The 23,650-nt window shown below is 40.8% G+C and overlaps 1 protein-coding gene across 3 annotated transcripts in view; it reads right to left on the bottom strand.

Annotated features, from left to right (window-relative positions):
• The window catches only part of LOC100647689 (ras-related protein Rap-2a), a 28,713-nt gene extending 6,743 nt beyond the window's left edge, over positions 1 to 21,970 (bottom strand). Inside the window, exon 1 of one of the 3 annotated variants that reach the window (XM_012320686.3) lies at positions 21,597 to 21,970. The gene's annotated coding sequence lies outside the window, so the exon portion shown is untranslated. Of the gene's footprint in view, positions 1 to 5,035; positions 5,478 to 5,637; positions 5,857 to 21,596 lie in introns of those variants that run through there. The other 2 variants (XM_012320687.3, XM_003394202.4) reach the window with 2 other exon arrangements.
• Positions 21,971 to 23,650: the final 1,680 nt, after the last annotated feature.

Raw genomic sequence — 23,650 nt, 5'->3', positions numbered from 1 at the left:
GAGAGAATACCATAAAGCTCCTGACAGTATTTCGAGCAAAAGTATAAATTGACGCTTAATTTTATTCGGTAGATTATATCGCAGACAAATTATCACAGTCTATCGTATAAATACATAAATGTATAAATGATATACAATGATATTCTCAACGTAATCTAGATAAAGAAGACATTTCATATGTTTTCGGTTAATGTATTAAAGACACGAAAACATAGAGATTTTGGCTACCACGAAGAAAATAATATTTTTACCGGGCATTTTACGACGAGAAAGTATTTTAACATCCCTTTAACGTGCCACGTTGTTTCATACAGGGAATGGCTTTGTTGTTTCGTTAAAAATTTTAATGGTTTATTGCCGTGGTGTGGATATAGATAAAGATGAGTAATGAACTCGACGTGCTTTAAAGAAAAGTCAAGCTGGAGAAAAACGGACGGTGGAGGGATTTCACGGCGAACTACAGGATCACACTGCTTTGTTTGCGAATGCTGTGCATCCTTTTTCCCTGCAGCCATTATAAATTACGCTTAAAAGTAGCCACTTGTTAAAATTCTTGGCGCGTTAATTTCTGACAGCACTTTTCTAAATACTGTAGCAATCTATCTTGCGCAGCGTATACTTCAGTTTTTATAAACTCGTAAAATATATAACAAAAAGCTAATTGAAACTTCTATCGAGGATCTACTTTTAACGTCAATTACTTTGAAAGTGAAAAAGAATAGAATTGGTAAGAGTTAAAGGAGATTCGGTCAGTGCTCCGCGCACGTTTTAATCTTCCCGCTTATTGCTTCATAAAGCTTCGACGAGCCGATATCGACGCTTAGTATTGATCAACAATTTCCAGCGATATTACCCTCGTAAACCATCGATCCGCCGGTTTAACTTTTAATCTGGTTCCGCGAGAATTTATTTCCATCGATACGAAACATTTCCAAATCTGCCATATTGCAGTGCGTTCGAAATCGATCGGTGTAGTTTCGTTTTGTAGGAAGCGACCTGTCGCGTCAAAATCTGTTCGGTTAACTGCCTGCCGCGATTCGTATTACCGTAAGCATGTCGCCCGATATAAATTACGGCAATTAAGAAACGCGGCGATCGGTAGCACAAATATACGCGTTGCGATTTGTTTAACCGTAGAGAAACGATATCCCTTTCGAGGGAGGGTAGCAGTTATGGTTCTACGAATCTTTAGAAGCGTTTCACTAACAGAAATCGTGCTTATTACTAGCAACGTTAGCACGAAACGCGCGTGATAAACGATACTTGAAACCGTTTCATTTCCGTTTAGCCGAATATTTTATTCCTCGATATTCTTACTCGAATCCAACGTCTTCATCGTGGGATTAAAATACTGTTTTTCGATAGGATTGCAACTGTCTTCCCAGAGACGAACGAATCCTTTCGTACAGCTGGGAAATTGAACGAACAGAAAGTGGAAATAAGTCACGTGAACGTAAAATATCCGGATTGATAGCGTTACGTCGTTGTTCGCGTAATCAAATGCATCACGAAATCCCCGGCTTTTCGAAATAATCCGAGCTAAGTAGATTCAGGCTCTCGTATCTCTTAGACTTCTGTTTTCTTCCATTTGCAACCATAATCCTGCCCTTAAATGCACGGAAAGAGCACGGTAGGTGTCCTGAGCCAGTTTCCACGAGACCCGATTTTAATTTATCGATGAAATACAGTGACGATCGAAACGACGACGCAATTCGGTGCGGGTACCGTTCGAGAATCTAAAATTATGCGGAAGCGGGTAATACGTTTAGGATCGATATTCAGATTAACTAGAAAAATGATGCGGGTAGGTGTGTCGGTTTATCAAGTGGCATACCACGTTGCGATAAAGTCCTCAACGATTTATTTCCAATTTGACGGACGTATTTCTCCTTTTATCTGACACTCTAACTCCGTGTTTTTTTCGACAAACACGTCCGAGCAAATATATTTGTCCAACGAGTCGATGATGGCGGATAAGCGAAACGGACCTTAAACGCCGTTGTTTCGTCGACCTTCGCGATACATTTTAGTACAGAATCGAGTAAAAGAGGGGAGAGGACCACAGCTAGGAACAAAAAGCGGAGGATTCGGGCGTGCAACGATCAAATTGACATGCGTCGTCATGGCACGACGCGTCGCTGCTGTGACATTAATTAAATTCAATGATTGCGTTAATGCCAGCGTTAACGGGTCGCTGAAAAAGTCACTTGACTGTTTTCCGATAAAGGATGTCGCGTCGATTTAACGTTGACTTTACGTTGAATCCGACTTGCAACGCGGATAACCGCTCGACTACATGTGTATCTCTGCGTCGGATTGACTTTCCTTGTCAGAACACGGATTTTGTCTCTATATGGGTAGATTTAGTTTCAAACGTTATATACGACAGCGAAATAAATGAGCTGAGAATTTTAAAGATTGATAGTATTTATCAAACAGAGGAAGAACATTTATAACGCATATTAATTAAAAAGTTAATATTTTTAAAGTTACGAAGAATGTTTCGTTCCTCGAATTACGTATTCTTTCAGAAATTTCTGGCGGTGAAATTTCTAACGATATTTTACTTATATTTTCTCTTGAACCTTCTACTAAAATCTTTGAAATGATAATCTTCCAACTTGTATTTTTTTAAGGACTTTTTCCTACACGTAGCGAATACTATTTTTCTCTGGACTTGAAGACTTTTTTTTATCATACTCTCGTTTTTGATATTACAAGATGAAAAAGTTTCCCTTTACGTTAGGGGAAAACTCGAGAATACTATGGCGTGACGCGTCAAGTGAATTCTCGAATTTTTTCAGATTCGAATTTGGTATATCAAATCGTTCGAAACGTAGGGAAGAATAAAGTGATGGAAGTCGTCGAAATTGTATTTCAAGAAGAGTAAATGGCGGGTCGAGCATTAAGGTAGTTCGAAGACGGCTGTACTTTAAAAAGAAGTTTCGAAAGGGAACCTTCCATGGAACGGTTCGACAAACATCGATTTTTCCACGTGGATTCTATTCTATGGTTTTTCCTCTCGCTGCGTGTGATTTACGGCGTAGGGCTACCGCGTCGGGTCATGAGGGCAACTAAGGGCTTTCCGTTGTCGAATCATACGAGTAATTTCAATTCCGTTTCAGGGTTCGTACCGATCTGTACAAGTTAATTCCCAGGACCGATTTATTTTTCATTTAGCACACGTTCCTGGAAAGTATTTCCCCAAGTGAACTAAACTTTCAGACCTTTTAAACTTTTCCTCGAGAAGGTTAACTTCCATTAAACGGTAAGAGTAATTAAAGGAGGAAAAAGAAGGACGATGTTGCTAGAAATTTTTCACCATTAGATATTTCGTGTTTTATTGTCGAGATTACATCGAATTCTGACGATTATAATTATAGTCAGCTGTAATTATCGTTCGAATCTCGTTTGTTTTCGTTCAGTCCGAACGACGTTGAAGTCGGTGACTTCCTTTTCTCGGCGATGGTTCTAATTACGAACTCTTTAACATTTTCGCTGCGACCACAAAGGTCTTAAGAAATTCCTGATGATCCAAGGTTTCTAAGAAGTAAGGCCTCATTACCAACTTTTTGTCAAGAAATGAAAATGCTCCCTATTATACCAAATTGCTTCTCAGTCGAGCGAGTGACCTTTTAATTAAGAAAATTGCGACGCTCCGCATGCATATTCATAACATATTCGTAGCATAAGAATAAGCATTCTGATTGTAACTATATCGATGACTACTTCTCGCGAGAAGATTCTCCCGAACATCGTACTTCGCGTTATCCGAGTTAAAACGATTCCATCGCAACGACGCGACGTTTTATCCAATGAATATTAACGAGGGAAAGCGTAAACTGCAAATCAAACGCGTTTCCTCTTACGATGATCGAGATATGAAGCGAAGAGAGTACGGCGCCTATAGAATCCCTCGTTTAGGGTGTGTTAACGCGCTTGAGTGGAAATTTGTATGTAACGTAAAAAGGTTTGGCCGTTCATAGGACCGTCTAAAAATCCCACGCCATTTACCGTCATAAAGGTATTTACTGGTCGCAGACACACGTAAACACGGTATAATTGGCCCGAGAGCTCTGGCGGAAAATATCTTCACCAACCTTGCTCGACCTCTTGAATTAGACACTACGGAATAATGGCAACAAATTTGCGACAACTTATCGGCCAACTAAGACTCTTCCCGTGAACCAACACGATAATCGATACTCGAACGATCGTCTTGGAGCACTTTTGCACACTCAGGAATGTTAGTCTGTGGTTGCAGTGGATGCGTGTTTTGACAAACACATCGTTGATCATACGAAACGAATCGAGTATTTGATTAAGAAAACTAATAAAAATATTTAAAATAGCTGTTATCTGGAAACGCATTATTGCGCAACGTGCATCTAGAGAAATGTAGAAGAGTATGATTTTTGAAAGTTTATTATCATTCATAACGTTATATAACAAGGCTATAAATTATTCTGTGCGAAGGACTGGAAACGAATATTCACGAGGATACGGAGAGGTCGATTCGATTAATCACAGCGTGTGCGAGGAAAAACACAGAGAGGAAGAGCAAGAGCGGTGAAATTACAAGTTGAACCACGTGGGGTCGAAGAATAACAAGATCCGTCAAGGCATTGGCTGCGCGTTTCCTCGAACATTTTCCTCGTGCTGACTTGGCTAGCTTATTCCACGTCCGACGGCGTTCAATTCAAGCATTCGCTCGAAAGCAACTCGTGGAGGAAGCGAGATGATCCTTACGGTGACATATCCTTATATTGGTAACGCGATTAGATATCGAAGAAAAAGAGCGCAATGAGCTCGTCGAGGGCCGAAATAAGAAAAGGCGGTAAAGGAGAAACAGGGCGAGAAATAGAGCGAGCAAAGAAGAGAAGGAAGAGAAAGAAATGAAGAAAGAAGGGGGCGTATGCCTAGAGTTTCTGACTCGACGGGACGCCAAAGTCGTGTCTATGGGGAAAAAACTAGCAAAACCGAAAGGGAATCGCGCCCCCCTCCTGCTCGTCGACATTGGCGACGTCGTACTCACCGCCCTTACTCCAACTCGTCTGAACTGGATCGGTGCAATACGACGAAACCCGACAGCATGGAGCCGGCTAGTTCCGACTGACTTCCCGGTCGTTGCTCCACTTTCCTCGTGCACGCATTCACCGCCTCACAACCATTCTATATCCACACACATAGTCGGCTGATTATCGTCCAATACTAGATTCCACCGCGCGCGTACACACACCCTCTTTCTCCCTCTCTACGTACTACGTATCCGTATGACGTGATGATATGGCCGTATTTCAGTACACGTAACGACGCATCGAAACCTGACCGGTCGCTCGTGTTTCATTCTGCGTGATCCAGTCAACTTCGGTAACAAAATTCACTCGTCATTCGCTGTCAGTGATCATGCAGAACGCTTCCCGTGCGCGTACGAAGGCTGGACGTTTCGAGAGAAACCGGCCAAATCGCGTATGAGTTATGCGCGTTCGTTGCCAACCGTTGGCCAGCTTCCGAAAGCCACGACACGTTGCTTTTCGTTGACCTTAATGTACCGGACAACCGCGATATTAATGGAGCATTCTCCATTCCGCGAAGACAACGAGGTTGTTGACTACGCGTCGGACGTACGATAGTTACTATTTTAGTCAACGTCGTCTTCCAGAATACGCGTCAAGGAAAGTAGTTGCGTTTATCGTTCCCATTTCTCAACGAGGTTCACTTTTATAGATATCACTACAACAGTCCCTTAACAAAAGTAACTCCTTTCTTCGAGAAAGCCCCTTCGTCGTTTCCTGTGGCCTTGTTTCGTGCGATGTTGAATAAAATACACGCACAACTTATATAAACGTAGCCAGAGCGATACGCGTGTGTCGACCACACCTTTACAAATGTGCGTCGCGTCGCATCGCGTCATTGCTCGCACAATTTTCTCAACAGCGATCGGTATATGCTCGTAAATAAACAAACGCGAATATGAGTCACGCTGTTGACTACACGAATGTACGTATGTGTGCGTTTGTTCGATAGCGGAGACATTTTGGGAGCACTAAACATACTTGGTACTTCTTCCTTCTTTCTTTCTCTCTCTAGCCGTCTTCCTCTACAATCTTGACACGCAAGAAATTTACTATTGCCTTCGACTGAACTCGGTCCAACTGGAACGTTCAGGGCGTTACTCTGGTTTTGGTCGATGTTTTGGTGTCGCTGACGCTGCCGCCGTCCCACGTCCTCGCGTCGTCGAACCCAACATTAATGCTACGAACGGTACTTCCTCTTCGCCACTGAGGAGACGCTTCTTCGACAGCGAGGATATTCGCCATGAATTACGAGGCTTTTTTGGTACGAGCATCATCGTCCCGTTGCGTTTATTGGTGATCGTTGCGTTTACGAGCGGCGACGGCAATTTACGACGTGACGTTTGTCATGAGATTCGGGCTGTGGATTGTATCGAGGATCGTAGCCAGATCTGTGCGTGCTTCTTGCATCTTCTGGAAGTATTCTAACGAGATGGAAAGCAATTGCTCTAGTTTCGTTGGCCTGTTTAGTTAGTCGATGCTGAAGCAAGCCGTCTCAGTTCGATGCTAATGACGTCGACGATGGTTTAAAACTACTTTTTGGACGAGTGACATATGTTTCGAGGGAGATTGATAAATATGTTGCTTCTGATTGATGGATGAGTCGCTTCTTCTTCTTCTTCTTCTTCTTCAGCATCGATACACTGCCCTCTTATTCCTTTTTGCTAACTTCTTCATCGTTTCAAAACAGAGTTTAATGTTTCAAAAAGACATTCTCGTACGTCATCAAGATCGATTTCTTATCAGGAATTATCTCCGAAACGAAATCTCTGCTCGCACCATTGTGGAGGATCGTTCCTTTCAGTACATTGCGATTTATAAACGTTAACCCGACGGATAAACCACCAAAAATTCATCTTCTGCTTGGCACTGACAAATAGCAGAAACGACATGTTTTCTCGGCTCTAAGAGAAACGTAGATTCTGTCACGAGATTCGACGCGATGGTAAATACTGTTCCTTTCTATCAACGCCCATAGAAAAGGTTTCTCCTCGAGTGATTCGATGTTCCCCCCCGTCCCGTAAGACAGTTTCGAAGAAACGAAAGATTGTTAGAACAAGTAGGGACATAAAGAAGAAATTCGTTTTCTCTTCGTAACCCTTCAAGATGAGCTTTTGATAAGTTCTCGTACTGTGTTGATTCGTGGTATTGAAATACACAAACTTACAAATACGCGAGATTGGCGAAATTGGTTCAAATTGATGTTTTCCTCGCTTCCTATCGTCAGACATCGCAATTATCCCTTTTTATACTAAGGTGAAGGTCTTCTTGGTATAATATCTTTATCACACGAACGTTTCTGCCGAGTGTAATGGAAATTCTACCAGAAATCTTCGATTTTATTCGTCCAAAATGTTCATTTGGCGCGTATAATTTACGAGTCCTATATTCCTATTTTTATCTCTTGACATTTAAGTATACACATAGTCTCTGAGAAGGAAAATAACAAATAGTAACTGACTATGTACCTAGCCCTTTGGCCTACCTTTAAATATAGATATTGTCTAAATAATTTTATTAATCTATTACGATACGATGTAAATTTATTATCTAATCATTGAGAAGAGCTGCGCATAGAAACGCATCGCTCGGAGATGATCTACTTGTTTGCAAAGATTTTTATAACTGTTCTTTCTCTACGTTCGTTCTCATAGGTTAGAATTATTTAATAACAAGATGCATAGAAAAATTGCTAAAAATATATATCTGACATTTATTCTGTCATTTACTATTATTTTATTCTGTCTTTTACATATAGCATCTTAAAATATACCAAAGGTTAACGTATAAATATAACATGAATATTGGTTCTTTGATTACTGATTAATTTGGTAAAATCCCGGAAGTGCATCGGAAGATAAGCAGAGGATTTGTAAAGCAGACACTTGGATATAGACTAATCCCGATCTTCGAGAGTTTCAAAGAGGTCAGTAGTTCTCATACTAATCGCGAAGATTCTCTTAATACCACTGTCGCTCCATGGGTATACCTAGACTAGACTATTGGCCTCTTAATACGCTTGAACGCCCGCTTGAATCGCTCCCTCGTGAGCTTGCATCGCCTAGTTTTGGCAAATCTTGCTTTTGTATCTTTTGCAACGATCTCGAGGAACTTTTATATGCATGTTAAGTGAAATAGAAAAGTGTCCCTTATCTCGAGTTCGTGATTTATCTCGAGATTCTTGCGCTCATGTGTAATCTTCTTTGAACTGAATTTAAAAGCATCGATTATTCCGCATAAAGTTTTCTTTCTTTTATACAACTTTCTGTCTTAAAAAGGAACTTTTGTCTGCATTGTTTAATCCTGCTGTCTTCTTTCGATCATTTTCAGTCCGATTTAAGTTTGAGTGAAATAAGAAAGAACTGTTTGTTCTCGTTTTAATCCGATACTAAGCATTTCCTTTGAAACGTTTCAGAGCATAAAACGAGAATTCGAGAATTCCTCGACTCGATTTTATTCCAGCTGATCTTTCGTTCAGATACAAGAATCGAAATCCGACCGACTGATGTCGACCACTCGAAATTCCAGGTCTGCCAATAACATTGATTAAATTACAGAGGGGAAAAAAGCAGGCTAGAATCCCAGCCATTTCTTCTCTGCCTAGATCCTTTCGATTCCCTCGAGTTCGTCCACGTAATTCCAAAAGTCTCCATCCCATGACCTTTGATACCTACATCAGGAAAATTGTTTCACGAGGTAGAAACACGTGGCTCGCGGTAGAGACGAACGTTTGTTAAACAATATGTCGCATCTGTGTTCCAATGTGGACACAGGAGAACGCACGTGACACTTGTTACCGCGTATTTGGGTTAAGCCGCGATAACGCAGGCGACGCGATGCTCGATAAGTGGTGAAGCAGCTCGCAACGACGCATAAATTTCAAATATCATTACGGGGTTAGTCGAGCGTCTCTTTACATCGATTATGGCCTCTTTCCTTGTGATAAGTCGGGGAAAAAATCGTATCTCATTAAAAAAACACGGCGCCAACCGCTCGTTAAAGGGTGTCGACCTGTGGAACTTCTAAACAGCATCGTGATATACGCGTCGTTTCCACGAAGGGTTACAATTATAACGATGACGAGCTGTCCGTTCACGAGGACAATTACACGTAGTCGAGCGGAATTCGTGATATTTTTCTCGACATTAACTGTAACGTATATTACAAAATACGTGCTTGTTTCAGTTTTAAGTGTGCGGAATTTTACACTTCTATTTTTGCAGCTCGTATTTGAAAATGATTCGTCGAAGAATAATCGATTTCATTTACAAATTTCATCGTGAGAAAATCTATAGATTTGATAAAATTATTTTCTCTTTATCAGATAGCTCGTTGGCGACATTATTAGGTAATTCAATAATACAGTAAAAAAGTAATTTGGCAAAGACGCGTCACAGATTCTATTCAATTTTTCTTCTCACGACTTTTAATATCCGCTTGCTTCGATTAACAATGAAGCAAACTTTAATTCCCTTGTGCAGCTCGAGTACAAGTTCTCGCGATAACATGAATCTTAATGTCTACTTTCCATAATTCATTTCTCTACGGCGCCAGTGCCGGATTCTGATCGGTCCCGTGCGTTCGACTCTCACACACAAATCCGGCCGATTTCAATTTCCACGTTCGTTTGGTTCGTGGAGACTGTGTCTTGGTCTTGACGCGCAGAGACGTTACGTCGAATACGAAGAATCGGGGTCAACGAAAGAAGTACGGAAATGCAAACCGAATCGTGAGTTGGGACAGCAATATTCCAGTGGAATAGAGGCGGGATGCGACCGGGGCAAACGATTTCTCGCGACAAAATCCGCTTTCGAGAGTAAACAATGAAGAGATCGTGAGTTGAATGTGAAATTCGACCGTGACACGAAAATCCTCGGAAGTCACGTTTACGAATTTGTATCGTTTACACTTTAAACATTGTTCTGTAGGTTTAACGATTTCATCGAGTCAAGAACTTTGCGATGAAATTAGTTCTCGGAAGCCAACGATATTACTTTATAGATTTCTCGAATATCGTTCGCTGGTTTTCGGATATCGACTCAAAACATGGTACAGTAGCTTCGAAAATAGGGTGACGAAGGAACCGGAGAAAAATTGCCGCGTTATAGCCGGTATTTTGTCGCGAAACAATGTCAGAGAGGAAATAAACCACGATCGAAGATAGAGAGTGGGCTACAAATACAAATGAGGCGATGAAAGCACCGTGGCGAGAATATCTTTTTAAAGTTCGATGAAGATCGACCGGTGGGTTCGTTTGGGTGGACAGAATCTACGGAGGAAGATAAACCGTGCAATTTTCTGCGACACGCGAAATCCATTGTACGAGAGAAATCGTCGAACGTTCTATTCTTCGCTTAGCGTCTGTAAATTCCTTGCCCGTAGGATATCTTTTTCTCTCGCCACGCGAAATTTATTCAACGACGTTTTCTCTCGAAAAGTCTGACGAATAAGCAGAAAAATTTCGTTCACTGTTACGTCACGGTAAACATCCCTCATCGATATTCCAGACAAACGATCGCAGTTCGCGAGAACAAGATTCATCAGCCGTGAATAATATTTCATACAAAAATCGACCGAGTTAAAAGTTTGTTAAAAAATAATTTGCACGAGTTATCGCGCGATCATTCATACAGGTTATAATTGAAAAGCTTTCATAAAAAATTGATTTTTTAGTCATGTGGAAACAATCCGTTTAACGCACTTGTTCCGTGGGATTAATTTCGAAACGGGCATTAAACTGAACGTAGATCGCTTTTTCTTTTTTTCTTTTTTTGTTTTTTTTTTTTTTTTTTTAATTCGTATTGATAGTCGATTATGAAGTGCAGCGCTACGAGTTGACGGAGAATTTGGCGGAAATAATATCGGTTTCGATTAAAGATTTCAGTGGATTTCGACGTGCATTTGCGCGATCGGAGATTGAAGCGTTTACTGATCGAGATGAGATTGCATACAACGAACGCAATTTGTATAGTACAGTTTGTCATCTTCTGCGGGGATGTCTGATCGATTTTGTATTAAACGATGATGTCCCCGTGTAATTTCGTTTATGTGTTCAAATTGTGGCGCGTTTGGCGAATTATGTTTAGTTAGGCCAGTAATGTTATTATCGATTAAACATTCGAGAGGCAAGTAATAACTCGTAAGATTGACAAAAATAGGAGGGATATTTTCAAATATAATAACGTGTTAAAGTGATTACTGAATCGTGCAATTATTTATCGTATTAATGTAATATTCATCGAGTGAAAATAAAGCGAACATAATCAACAACGTATTAAATCCGTGTCGCGTTAATTTGCAAATTGCCAGAGTAATAAATTGCTAGGATAAGTAATTCAAACTTCGGCATGTGGAACGGTGGGAAATTCGCGGAGTTTCGTTTTAGTGGTTTACTTCCAGCCAAGTACTTCGAGTACCAAATTTTCCTATTAAGGCCCGCCGTTTAATACGATTTTATCTTTCCAGAAGGAGAGAAATCTCCGTTACAATTTGCTCGAACCACGGACGTTCTTCTCATTTAGAGATTCTTCTTAGCGGCTTAACGATTTACATGCAGAGGAGTTTACCTTCTATTGTACCATCGTGGCATTGTACTTTCCACTACATTATCGCTCGTTTAAATCAGATGGAATCTTCGGAAACTATATAAATTGATTCTGCCGCTGAAGCTTACGCGCTATCGAGTCGAAAGTAATTCAAATTCCAATGTTCATTCGCCAGGTACACGTGTACTTGGTTGTTTGAAACTTAAAGCAGGCTTGTAACGAGAATGTAAATACGACGGGGGACCATATCCATTCAAATGTTCGCGGCTTAATACCGCGGAATTGTAAATTGTACTTTGCTCAATGAATATACGCGTTGAAAGCATGAACCAGAACAATGTTATTTATCTGGGCGGCATATTACAGCACGCGCTATCGATTCTTATACGTTCGATACAATCTGTTAACCTTTCCCTGCCCCATTCACGGGTGAAAATGAAATTTTAATCCGACTATCAGCCCATCTTTACCAGATATTAAACGTTTCTTTGGAAGCCGGGTAAAATCGAATTTTCCCTACTTATCGATATCTGTGTATCCAGTTACACGTCATCAAAGAGTTATTAATCCCAGCCGATAGACGCCCGATTTATCGCGATGCAGCCATTCATCGCGCGAAACAGTAAGCTCCGGATACGAGAACCGTAAAAAAGAGACGAATACCTAGCAAACGTCCAGCCAGTTATTTCACGATACCGAGAAAAATTTAATCCTAACGTAGTGTGGTGTGAAATATTTCCCGCTAACAAGATTTTGTAACGCTCTATGATACTACATCACAGTTTATATAAGCAGGCACAAAGATGTACTTTTGATCCAAAACTTCACCTACAGCTAAAACGAGCAGATAATTGCCATGCTAGGAAAGATAACAGTTGTACTAAAAAATAGTATTACTTGTATAGTACGTATGCTTCACTCTAGTAAAATACTAGTATCTGTATGCAACGGTAAAAAGGATAGTATTTACACAAAAAGCTAAACAAGCACAAATCTCTCCTATTGAATAAAAACAATTACAAGATTCTGAATCCTAGAAGAAAGTTGGATTTTTGAATTAGCTGTATCACCAAAAGCCTATTCACGAAGGTAACGTGATTGGTCCCAAAAGGGCAACGAAAATTTGACCAATGTGTCTTCTCTACGTCTGAAGTTGGATCGGAGAATAATTGGAAGACGCATCAGAAGTATTTTGCCGATTATCGTTCGTTATATCGTTCCATTGCCTAATAATAAATTCGCTTAATAATTCGCAATGCTAAGAGAAGAAAGCATCGCAAAGCCAGTCGTAAATTCAAAAATCGACACATTCACGGACGAGTTCCTCGAGCAATCTACGTAAGAGCTTCTCGCGGGACGCAAACCGCTGCCTGTTTCCGAAACTTCGCAACGTCGTGGAACTTCCGCTATGTTTTTGCGCCTCGTGTTTGTATTTTATCGATTGTAAAGCTACGATAGAGAAGGTTTCCAGGTTGATTACTCGTTGATTAGCCGTTTCTTCAGGCGGTTTTCTTAGAGAAACTGCGTAATCGAAAACGAATGCAAAAATGTTTCGATGTTTGGCACTCGATTCTTTAAATCGACGTGACCATTTCCATGACCATTTCCATGAATGCTTATAAACCTACGTTCGAGGGGTCTTCATCTCGTTGTTATTCTGTGTTGAAAGATTAAACGGATAGGAAATGAAAAAGGCGAGAATCCGTATAACGCGATCATTCACTGACAAAGTTTCAACAGCTGCCGCACGACAAATCGTTCGCTGTCGCGTTGATTCAAAAGCGATTTCTCATTGAGCGAATTTCCGGCTTGAATTTCGTCGTAGCGTTATGGAACGTCGCTAACGTCGCATGAAAACAGTCGGGCATTTTACGCTGTATCTTTCTGCGTGGAAATAGAATCTATTGTTCCATTATGCCGAATGATTTTTTGCACGTTTATTTTTTTCATCGATGTTCATGCATGAATGATTTATCAGCTCGCGCGTTAATTAAACACAAACTGACGTAATTAAATCGCTAAATCGTTAATTCGTTATATCGTTGTGGAATTTTTTCCTCCTGCCTATAACGTATGACGCGATTAACCCGGATATTTTGAGAGATTTAATCGCGCGAATTAAGAATGTTATAAAACAAAAAGGAAAGAAAAAGAAAAATGGCATCCTCGGTTTAATCATCGTTCCTATTCGAAGAACGTAGTTACTTAATTGCCTGGAGCCGTATTTATGAACCTCCGAGAATGAAGATTATACACCCATAAAAGAAAGAAGTTGGAAAATTGCGTTACCATTTCATGTCACCCTGTGAATTGTAAGGTAGAGATACGATTGATTTATACTTCTAACAAGTTGCGTACTCTCGGGATAGACCGACGCAAGTTTCAATTAAAAAAATTGTTACCGATGAACCTCACTTATAAGTTGTTACAAAGTCTGCGGCGCGAAAGTGGATCACGCAACACTCGCTGTAATAATAGAAGGTGCGCGGCGCGAAATTAATCTCGTGTCTCCGCCGGTGCTATAATTAAACTAGAGATACATGGTTGGAAAAAGTGGCGCGATTATCGAGCAATTATTATCGCGTCGCAAGAAACACCAGCTTCCTGACTCAACCAGAGTTCATCTCAGTTGGTTTTCTTGCCTTCTCGTTCTATCGAATTGCCTCGTTTAGAGCAACGCTGTCCTCGAGTGCAAGTTCTTACGCGATTTCTTTCGATTCACGACTCGCGTCGTTAAGAAGTTACTCAGAGCGAAATCACGCGAGTAGAAGACGATTGGAGCGAGTATACGCGAGCTCTAGCGGATCAAAGCGGATTGTAGGAGCAAGTCGGAGCGAACTGCAGCTGGCTAGAGGAGGATAATGCGAATCGAATCGCTGAACCAGATAAATGCAAGAGCTACGGGGAACGAAACCGCGAACCTTATAACGTATTCCTGATGAATCTGCAATCTTGAAACAGCGAAATTTCCGATGCGGAGCACGCTATCTATGCGGTTGAAGCTGTAGAGAAGCAGGCAAACTCGGCGAATCGATGTTCAAAGGAGACAGAATCGAGAACCGCAAGACAGATCAATCTTTTTCGAAGCGACTCGAAAGCAACGACGCAAGAGTGCGAAACGAGGAGATGAAAAATGAAAGGTAGAAGAAGAATTATCCGGCAAACGCGATTTCAATTTCCGAATATCCGACTGCAAGTTTTCAATGCGATTCTACCGAAAATCCGTATTTTTACTTCTTTCAAAATATTTGATTCTCTATTCTTCCTACGCTGCAAAAAATTTCGAACTTTGTCGTTTGTAAAAATATGTGATATTTTCGTGGAAATTAAAAATATTCGACATCGAAATTCGTGCCTCTATATGTATTAGGCTACACGAATAGGTGGTATATCTACTGCTTAGTTGGCGAAATACTAGTCACATCCGTGGCTAACCGCAGGAGAAATTAGATATCTGCCGTAACCATCGTACCATAATTATTTCTCTAACGCGACGGTATCGCCCTAACATACGACGGGCAAAGGGAGAAAGACATTATTCTTCTTAACGCGAAACCCCTTACCTAGTTCGTATATTTTATGCATTCGCTGGATCGCTGCGCCTGTCCTAAGTAAATTTCTGCGAGTATTCACCGACCAAAATATTATCCATTCAACGAAAATCTAATTTCTCAGTCGGCCGAAATTCGTTGGTTTTGGTGGCGAACCGTCCTTGCCAACTACTTTTCTTTCGTAAAGTACACAGGAATCGATTGATAAACCGTATACCGATCCTAAGTAAATTTTCTCGAGCGGCACCTAATCCGCGATCCAAACTAAAATTCAATCCGCTATACCGAGGCAACATTCTAATTCTCAATTTGTAACTCGGTCTTTTAAACCGGTTCCACATGAATCAACATCGTTTCTTCTTTCAAAAAATTCATAGAGACAAAGCAATTTCGGTTAAATCCGTTTTCCAGTCTTTGCAAATGTAAATGTGATATAGACAATTTACCTTTAATAGAAATGAAAGAACATATAAAAAAAAGAAGAAATCGCTGAATAAAGAAATCATTATTTTCAAAAGATTTACAATATAAATGACCAGTTATGTAACTTTTCCTCCGTTTAGTGGCAATAATAGAATCACATGCAACGAAGAATTTTGAATTATAATGGAATGGGACGACCAGTCGTATGATTCTAACACCTTGCGAGTGCATAAATGTTAACTAACTGTAATAGTCGTGGATGATTATACCAAATAAAGAAATCACATTTCGTATTTCAATCTCACAAGATCTTGAAACTCATTTTACGCCCACAGAGATCAGAGGTAAATCGGTCTGTATGGCCTTCTATCTCCTTCCAAGTCCTATCTTTTCGTCGTCATGTTGTTCCGTGCAATCGATAGCAGTGTCCGCGCGCAGAGTGCACGAAGTTAAACATTATTATCGATAGTGGTCCCCTCATCCCTCGTTTCGTTGCGTCTAGCGTGCAACGTTAATTGGTCGTGCACGTACATCCTGTGGGTTTATGGCTAGAAAGGCGTCCGCTCGCTGTCCTTGCCGAGTCGCTCTCACAACTGTTTCCCGACGACAGCGTCCTCAACGAACCGTGTTTCACGGACTTATTGTTCCGCGTTGATGCGGCCGAATCGCAATTAATCGTTACTGTTGCGAACAATATTCCACGAATTCGAATTGTATACTGTTGTTATTGTTTAACCGCGTTTCGGGTCGCAGTCGAGTAGAATGCGGTTTGCCTGGCGCGAAACTAATTACCACTCTTTTCATAGTACTTTAAAAATAGTAAGAGAACGTGTACGCAGTTTAAAGTGCTAGAAGTCGTAAGTTAGTGGGAAAGATGTTCGGTTTTTCCAGTTCAGATCTTAAGATCTTGAGGTGTTCTTATTTAAATCCACGGTAGTTCCTTTCACGAAGTTATATAAAAGAAGTTGCTGCGATAAATAATTTAACAGATTCCCTGATGATAAATGAAGGGTGCAAACTTATCCGAGACCTTTGGGAAGGTATAGAACTCTTGCTAAATATAAAGATATACAGACGTTAATAGAGTTGCTCGTTCTTAATGGCGCACGAACATGCAAAGGGTGAATGCAATTATATCCTTCGCAGTACTCAAATCGAAATATTCGTAGATTTATGTTTATGAGTTTTTGAACGTAAGAATATTACATGATCATAAATCGAGATCATATATAATATGCTGACATCGTGGATTACAATAAAGAATATTATATAATACGTGTCGTATAAATGAGATATTCACGTGCGTTGTCGTTGCTTGCGCGTTTAATTTACACGGTCAGTTATTGACCAATACTCTAACCTTTATCGTTTGTCACCTTGCCTTGCAGTAAATGCAATTTGCCGAAACGATCATTGTGTAATATCAGCAGGAATGAGCTATGTACCAGAATGATGTTACCTGAACCAAGATCTAACCTCGTTACAATTTGCCGCGATCATTATAGGACATCGTCGCTTCGCTCGGATGCAACAGATGTCTCGCGAAAAGCTATGAATATATCATCGGTTAGCTCGTTCCAATTAACGCGCTTATCCTGAAAGATTACGTATCACGTAATTCCTATACCTACGTTGAATAATTGAATATCAAAGTAGTGACACCGAAACGCACAATGACGCACCATGGTGTCATAATCAAAGCTTCATGATCTGTCGCTCGAATCATATGTAATCTCCTTTGAACATATAATTTACAATTTAGATCTCTGGCAATAAGATCAGCACGTATGTCTAAATTGAATACTTTATTTCGGGAAATTTATATTACACTCGCGAAGTATTTTCGAGTTCTGAATTTACAATGTACACATGCTCGATATTCAATGAAATGCAAAAATATTCAACAATTTTGGACATCTTCCATAAATGTATCGCGTGTATTATTCGAAGCATTCCGAAATTTTATTAATATTGTTACCAAGATCTGGCCATCATGATTATATTGGTAAAGTTTGAAACAAGTTTAACGATGTATATAAAACTCGCAAAACTCGTTCGGTATAACAATTATGTACAAGTATAACAAGTATAACAATTTTATAAAATATATACCTGCAGTAAATATCAGATTAGTTTCAAATACCGATGTAATCATGACGGTCTTACGCTACGCTAATGTAATTTCAAAATGTTTTATACGACACGTAGAACGTGGACAGAAAAACTTTCTACGGTATCTTCCACGGTGCATATCTTCAAATTAAATCACTTAATTTGGACACTCTGTATGCTCTATGAAGTTGCAGTTAAATATGATGCAGGTCAACTGTCGACACGGTTGCACAGCAATGGTGAATTACACTTGCGAAGGATGCAGTTGCAAGCGAGGAAAGCGCATTCGACACGTTCTCGCGCGTGCTCTTTCGCGGTTTGCGGCTCGTGACACGAGACCTCTTGCCTCTAGTTAGGCCTTGGGACCTATAGCCCGGAATTATTCAGTCCAGGCGTCGTTACGGGAAACAGAGAATGAGGTAAAATCTACTCGAAACCACCGCCGCGGACAAAGACAGACACCGAGTAGTTGAGCGACACGACGCGCACAAGTAGGAACACAATGCGTAGACGAACGTTAAACCGTCAACTAATTAATTTGCGGCGAGTAAAAACGAACAACGTTATTCCAGTCACACACTGAATATATCGCAAGAGATGCTGGAAATAGAACGAAATTAGGACGAGCTTTTATAAAACAATGGGAGCGAAATTTTTGTTATTTAACACTGTGCGATTTTTAATTCTATTCGCTGTGGATCCGAGTTGGCATTTTTAGCTTATGTCTATGGTAATGACATGGGTCAAAGCGAATCTGAAAATTCCAAAGTATTTCATATCGAACACATATCCTGCTGGTCAAACACATTTGCCATTTCTTGATATACGGTACAAATTGAATAGTTTCTACTGCTTTCGTCTTCCGACTGTTTTAGTATAAATCTGTCAATTCATTGATCCCTGTTGTTCAAATCCGTGGATTCTAAATGAGGTAAAGCTTTTTCAGAATTTTCCATTAAATGTAACTAGCGAATGTCGTAATACCTATGCCCGGCGAAGTATGTGATCAAATATGATAAATGAAAGTTACTTGATGAAAGTCGGAGATCAGCGAATATGTTAATTTTGATGGAAAGAACATTAACCATAGACGCCATGAAATCGCGTTGCTACCATTCGCAGGAAAGCTTCAAAGTGTCGTAGAATAAACATAATTAGAATAAGAAACCCGTGAAACGTATTATCTCGTATCCACTGTGTTCGTCGTCCTCGAGAAACTTGTTTCGAGTTCCGGCCAGGCGATAATAGTCGTCACGATGATTGTACGAAAACTTTCCATGAATTTTTCGGTCGTGTTTTCAGACTTGGAACAAATGGGCAGTTTCGAAATTCTGCCAAACTTCCTGACAGTTAATTATCACGTTCTATCGCGATCACGAGCCACACTTTGGAAAACAAAACAAACAAAATACGACGCTCTCGATCGTCGAGCTCGCTGAAAACAACTACCCAGATTCTAAATTTAATCTTATTTGTGGCTCTTACAGCTATTTTCCGCGGGCAATTCTCTTTTTCCAAACGTGAGTTTAGAATTATCCAGCGAATTTGCATGTTAGACGACTGCTCTCGGGCGCAGAGTTTATATTGTTTCGCCGCGCAATTTTATCCGGGAAGAAATGTACGTTGTCCAGGAACAACAAGTAGAAATTCCTAAACATTTTCTGCTTGTTTGAACGTACGTAATTTATAATCAACATAGCTTTCTTGGATGTCTAAGAAAATTTTGTAAAACCTTTTTCGAGAATAATATGATTTCATGAGACGTTCGTAAGATGGAGCGGTCGTGAAAGAAGCTAAGTAATGGATTTAATAAAGAAAAGTAAATTTCTACCTTCTGTAAATGTTTTCACGCGAAAGTTTATAGTAACACGTGACATGTTTCCCGCATGTTCCACTTCTTGACAAAATAACATTTCGAGATCGCCATTTTTCCGCGACAACCTGATCATAGTTCAATGCCATGTTTATGGAACAACGAAATCAGTCTGAAACCGAAAACGTTAGTTAAAAAAAATGACAATTGATCTTGTCATGGTAAAATGGAAATTGCTTTTAAAGAACCCGTAAATGTGGATCATTTTTCTCGAGAACTTCGATTGATATGAAACCTGACCTAAAATACGATTCTCGGCCATAAATATTCCCATTGCTTGCACATCTATCATTCAAAACGAAACGAGGATGCTCGTGAATCTATTGTATGAAATCGAACAACGATGGACGAAATACGTGTCGTTAAAAGTGGCACGCGTGCATTCGCGGGGATTGTGCTGGAGTCGCGGTCTGAAAGGACTTTGGTAAATGGCGCAATCTACCGCGCCATTTCCGACACCTGACGGAACAGTTGCACAGATAAGACCGAAGGGGAACAAGGGAACATCGACGTGGGATATGCCGATAACCTAGTACGTTGTATCGAGATTCGTATGTGTTTCTCCGTGTCGTTTCGGGAAAAGGGAATGCAAAATACGAACTACAAACTCGCGTTTAATAGGCAAATTACTTTCGGGAAGCTGAGATTTTAATCAAGACTACGATCAAGAGAAAACTCAAAGGAGTTCTTCAGACAGACTACGTGTGCAATGGGTTTAATAACGATGAAATTTACAGCCGCTTTGTAGGCAATAAATGGAAGTCGGATCGTTATTAAAGTAACTAGAAAGCATAGTGTCTCGCGCACGCACCTTATCGCGATGGAAGCTGTATCTTTAAATAGAGTTTTCGAGGGGCCAATGAGATGTTTACAGACTTTCCCGTCTTACATTAATTTCGTTCCTTGATACACAGAAGCAACAAGCTCTCCTTTATCGTTCTCGTTATTTCGGGGGAATGAATCGAGAACGTTGCAATGAAAAGAACGAACCGAAATTGAAGCGTTGATGAGATAACTAACCGTTGATGGAAATCCGCCTCCGAGCGGAAAGATATGTACTTCGATACGGGAACTTTCATTAGGTTTTAATCGAAATTCAGGTTGTTTCAACCACGTCGTTTCAATACGCAGGTGTACGTGTGAAAATCTGCGTAGGAAGATTAGAGGTTACATCGCGTCAAGTGACGTAACGAGAATGCATGATCCACAATATCGGATGTGACAGCGTTAATATCGCATCAGATACACGTAGCTTGTTCTCCAACTTGTCTAGCATTTGCTCCTAATACAAAAGTAATCGAATAAACGAGCCACTGTTTTATGAAAATGTTCGTGAATAACAGTTTTATAGGAGAATTTTCGTTTCCCTGTAGGCAGGATCTGACGTTGCGAGGTCTATGGAAATTTCATTAAGATTCATTGAAGTTTTTAGGCAAATACAATGGTTGCGATTTAATATTCCACGAAGCTTAGGTAATTCACATGTTACCCAGAGGAGTTTGAGAATGTTTCTAGCATAGACCAGCCGGTCAAAGCACCGGCTGTTTTCACTTACGCCTATGCGGGTACATTGATGTACGTAGTTTGTCGAGCGATGCGATGAATCGGAGAACCTCGTTTCAGCGGAAAGACTATTAAAGGAACCCGTAGAGCGATGCTATCGAAATCATGACGAAACTTTCTAATGTTTGCAACCTCTTTTCGATTCAACGTTGATACTCCGCAATACAAATACTTTTTAAGTACTTGAACGATATATTTGAACTAATATTTTAATCTATAGGTATTTTGATCTAAAATCGCGTTTAAAATTCCGACGATAAGCAATCCAAAACATAGGTATGTACCTTACGAATCTTCCGCGTGTCAGGTCACGCACCCTCCCCCATTTTCACCCCTTTTGAAAATTCGTTTCAAACCCTCATCGAACAAGATCCGCGTGTTATTCCTTATCTTCCACGAACGCGACAATCACCTTCGAAAATCTGTATGAAAATTCACCGTACGAAGAACTTACCTGAACGCTAGCTTCTGAGAAAAGAAGAAGAGCGCGATGGCTCGGTTAACAGGTGAAAACCCGAGTGTAGATACGGAGCGCGGGAAAGCGGCCCCTCGTTGATCCGCCGGTAACTCGTGTTCGACGGTGCAGTGATTTGATTCGGCCGGGTGGATTGGTTGCTCGCAACGAGTTCAGGAAGAACGTTCGAACGGCCGATGATGCGTTCGATAGGTTCGGTCGAAGGAAGCAGGTGAACGTGGATCGTGTCCTAGGTGAACCGACTCGTTGCTAGACGAACACAGCGTTGCGGACGAGCTAGCTCTGTCCGGTACTTCGGCACCGTGCCGGGTACTATCCTCGATGCTTTCAGTCGGCGTCTGCGCTCTTGTAACCTTCCGACCTTCTCTTCCACCTGCACACCCCCACCGAATACCCAGCGTATTTTAGACTGCAGCCGTGCTAGCTGCTTGTGTCGCTTCGTAGCCATCCGCTTCTACTCGTCTCTCTCTCTCTCTCCCTCTCTCGTGCGCGCGCTGCCTCTCTCTACCTTTTCCCTCCCCGTGCACCTGACTCCCTACCAAGCGCTAGAGCACCTGATGCTGCACCTGAGGTAGTAGGGTCAATGCTTCCGCTCTCTTATTCGGAAGGGCACCAGTCGGAATAACCTGTGGACCAATCTACGAGCGAAGAGTTGGCATTTCTCCGTGCTGACGGTAATTACCATCGTTCATTCTGTGTTCGGAGAATATTTACTGGAAATTTAACGGTTGCATTTGCGGTCGTTGCGTGGATTACATATTTGGCAGAGATTATATCGTGTGTGGGGACGCGCGAATCGAAGGTGAACTATGGGAATATTTGACGAGATACGTGTGTTAAGTCGTTGAATAATTTATAAGGTACGTAACGGAGCTACGTTTGTTACTCTTGATATTTCTGACGAAGACCTTTATCCTGATATTTGATAAATGATAATTCTGGATGTTTCATTATTTCATCTTTCTGGTTGTTTCATTAATCTTTATTTTGTCAACGATTCGCTAATTATTTAGATTATTATTACGGTCGCTTTTAATTTTTCTATACACACGTAGCACGCGGTTTTCAACTGTTAGTTAACGTAATATTACAACGCTGTATTATTTGCTTTAAAACATAAACATGCCCTGGTTTCTCTTCTCTTCTTTTCCCCCTTTGACGATATATGCGTATGTAATATATCCAGTGACACCCATGCATCCATGAAAACCTTTTTCATATTTCACTATCAAACAACATCATTCAATAAAAATACACGATTCGAATTTTTAAATTACCATTCGACCTTTGGAACGTTACGTCTCGAAAGAAATCCTGATTGTCGGAGGCACGGTGTTTATCCTGGATTTAAGACCAAACCAAATATTACCATCATTTGCAAATAAACGGTATCGTTTATCGAAAAATCGAGATACCGAAACGTATCGACTTTTTACCTTTCCTCGAGATATTCCATACCCCGGGGAACTCGTCTAATCTACTCGACATGAAAACCATCTTTCATGTCCAGCCTCTAAATAATAAATTCAAAGATTATCTATAAACCGATAGATTTTTTTGTCGTTTATACACCGATGGAAGTTAAGGTGAGTGCTTGCAGTCGCGGCACGAATGAAATTCAACTCGTGTTTCGCGACGAGCTCGTTCGCACGCAGCCGCTACTCCATTTACGTAGACGAACTAATCAAACTTCGGTGGCGAGCGTAAAACGTGTTCATCCTTTTTGCTAAAAGACTCGTAAAACCGAACGATTCTCGCGGATAATTACACGTTCGATTTTTAAAACTTCCGTTTCGTCAAGTTTCTCTTGTTACGGCTGAACTCGAGTTATCGCCAGGTATCCATCGCGTTCTACGTTCGTAGACGAGTTTAGTTACCGTTCCACCCCCATTCTCCGAGCTGACTGGTATCGATGCACCTGAGACAGGGTCAATGTTTGTGCGCGCAACTTCGATGAGATTGGAGTTACTTCGCCGGTATTAGATGAATTCAACAACTAGGCGCAGCTCCAGCGAACGACGTCACGATGGTCA

The sequence above is a fragment of the Bombus terrestris genome, chromosome 3, assembly GCF_910591885.1.
Source record: "Bombus terrestris chromosome 3, iyBomTerr1.2, whole genome shotgun sequence".
NCBI classification, from domain to species: Eukaryota; Metazoa; Arthropoda; class Insecta; order Hymenoptera; family Apidae; genus Bombus; species Bombus terrestris.
This window is presented reverse-complemented; position numbering and strand designations above follow the sequence as displayed.